We start from the raw sequence: 2667 nt of genomic DNA, 5'->3' as shown, positions 1-2667 counted from the left end.
CAAGCATTTTATATTTTATTATTATAAAGCATCTTTCTATTTTTAAGATCAATACTTATAACTTTTTTCAATCCTATAGTTTAGTGAATATTAATAAATTTAAAGTAAAAACAAAAAAAAAGAAGCCTTACTGACTTGACCAAAATACAATTATTTTCCAGCTGACTGTGCTTTATGAGTAAATGACAAAGTAAGGCTCAGAGCATATTTCTTAATGCCTTGTAGCAATTAAGTGAAAGCTGTACTATTACTATCATTTACTGATTTTTTATTTATATTATTGTGTCTTATTTCCCAAATTCAAAGTAAAAGCCTTTTCTAAGGGAAATTGATATAGCTTAGAGATAAAGAATCAATCCTTTTAGTCTCAGCATGAGATCCACATCCAATCTATGGCCAAGGATTATTAATGAGTTTTTCTTTCATAAACCTGTGACAAATCTTTCAATAGAAAGAGAAAGATTAGGTAAAATCAAATCTATATTCTCTCTTGCATTGTTTTTCTTTTACTTTGTAAATACACTGTTTAAGAGAGGTTTTTTTGTAAAGTCAACAAGTCCACACCATTGACCAGCAGAAAAACATATATACTGACTTTTGGACTTCAGATTTCCCTCTATTTCATCCCAAAAGAAATCCACAGTCAGAAAAATACAAAATAACTAAAGGAAAAGAACAATTTTTGAAAGATAAAAGGATTAAAGCATATCAATAACAGAGTTTTTCATGTCATAAAAGAATATATGTGTAAGCAGAGGTGAACAGCAACTCTCAGAGGATTAAAGATTTGGAAAGAGTTTAATTTGCAAATAGAGAAAAGAGATTACTTTTATTAGGGAGATGCTGCAATTACGCAATTGTTCTGCTTTCTGGATGAACACAGCTGTGTAAAAATAACTCTGTTGTTTCTCAGGTACCATATTGTTCAACCACTGATAGGACTATGACGTAGAGAGTTTATACTTCTCACTGTTCCCTAACCTTGCAATGCTCCCTTTTTACAATCATTCTCCTTTTTAAACTTTATACCATAGATTACTACTTTATTGCCAATCTCATTACAGACATTATTTGTCCTCTCTTCTACATGAATCTATAATAACACCAGAGAATATGAATAACCCAAATCAAAGCAATAAATTTGTTTTGGAGAAGCTATAAACACAAACACAATAACACTCATAGCATGTGCTCATTTAAAGGTAATTTCTGTTTTCTACTGCCTCTCTTTTTTGTTGTTGTTTTTCTAGAGATTTATTTCCATTTTTCTATATTTCTACATTTCCCCTATTTTCTCACTTTATAGATCTCATTTTGAAGCCACTGGACTTAGTTCTATACCACTGCCTGACACTTTAGGTGGTCAGCCTGTTCTAAATAAAAATGAGAACAAATCATTAGTGAATTTCCTGAAATATTCCACATTTCTCACATTCTAATCTAAATATCACCTCAGTGTAGGTACCTAACATTTCATTTCATTTCATTTCATTTCATTTCATTTCATTCCTTTTATTTTTCATTTTTCATTTTTCATTTTTTATTCTATTCCATTCTATTCCATTCTATTCTATTCTATTCTATTCCATTCTATTCTATTCTATTCTATTCTATTCTATTAAAACAGAAACACAGAATCACAAAATGGTGGAGGTTGGAAGGGACCTCTGGAAATCATCCAGTCCAACCTCCCTGCTCAAGCAGGGTCCTCTAGAGCACAGGATCGAGGCCATGTGGATTTTGAATATCTCCAGGGAAGGAGACTCCACTACCTCTCTGGGCAACCTGTGCCAGTGCCCAGTCACCCTCACAACAAAGAAGTTTTCCTCATGTTCAGAGGGAACTATCTGTGTTTCAGTTTGTGCCTGTTGCCTCTTGTGCTGTCACTGGGCACCATGGAGAAGAGTCTGGCCCCATACTCTTGACACCCTCCCTTCAGATATTTGTACACGTTGATCAAATCTCCCTCTCAATCTTCTCTTCTCCAGGCTGAACAGTTCCAGCTCTCTCAACCATTCCTCGTATGAGAGATGCTCCAATCCCGTCATCATCTTTGTAGTCCTCTGCTGGACTTGCTGCAGGAGCTCCATGTCTTTCTTGTACTGAGGAGCCCAGAACTGGACACAGTACTCCAGGTGAGGGCTCCCCAGGGCTGAGTAAAGGGGCAGGATCACGTGCTCCCTCCACGTGCTAGCAACAACCTCATGCAGCCCCAGGACAGCATTCATCTTCTTGGCCACAAGGGCCCATTGTTGGATCATGCTCAACTTGTCCACCAGCACTCCCAGGTCCTCCTCCTCGGAGCTGCTTTCCAGCAGGTCAACCTCCAGCCTGTACTGGTGCATGGGATTATTTCTCCCTAGGTGCAGGACCCTGCACTTGCCTTTCTCGAATTTCATGAGGTTCCTCTCCGCCCAACTCTCCGTCATGTCCAGGTCCCTCTGACTGGCAGCACAGCCTTCTGGTGTGTCAGCCACTCCTCCCAGTTTAGGCTCATCAGCAAACTTGCTGAGAGTGCACTCTATGCCTTCATCCAGGTCACTCATGAATGAGTTGAACAAGACTGGACCCAGGACTGACCCCTGGAGGTCTCAGCTAGCTACTGGCCTCCAACTAGACTCTGCACCACTGATCACAACCCTCTGAGCTCGGCCATCCAGCCAGCTC

The sequence above is a fragment of the Struthio camelus genome, chromosome 1 (genome assembly GCF_040807025.1).
Source record: "Struthio camelus isolate bStrCam1 chromosome 1, bStrCam1.hap1, whole genome shotgun sequence".
Classification (NCBI taxonomy): Eukaryota; Metazoa; Chordata; class Aves; order Struthioniformes; family Struthionidae; genus Struthio; species Struthio camelus.
This window is presented reverse-complemented; position numbering follows the sequence as displayed.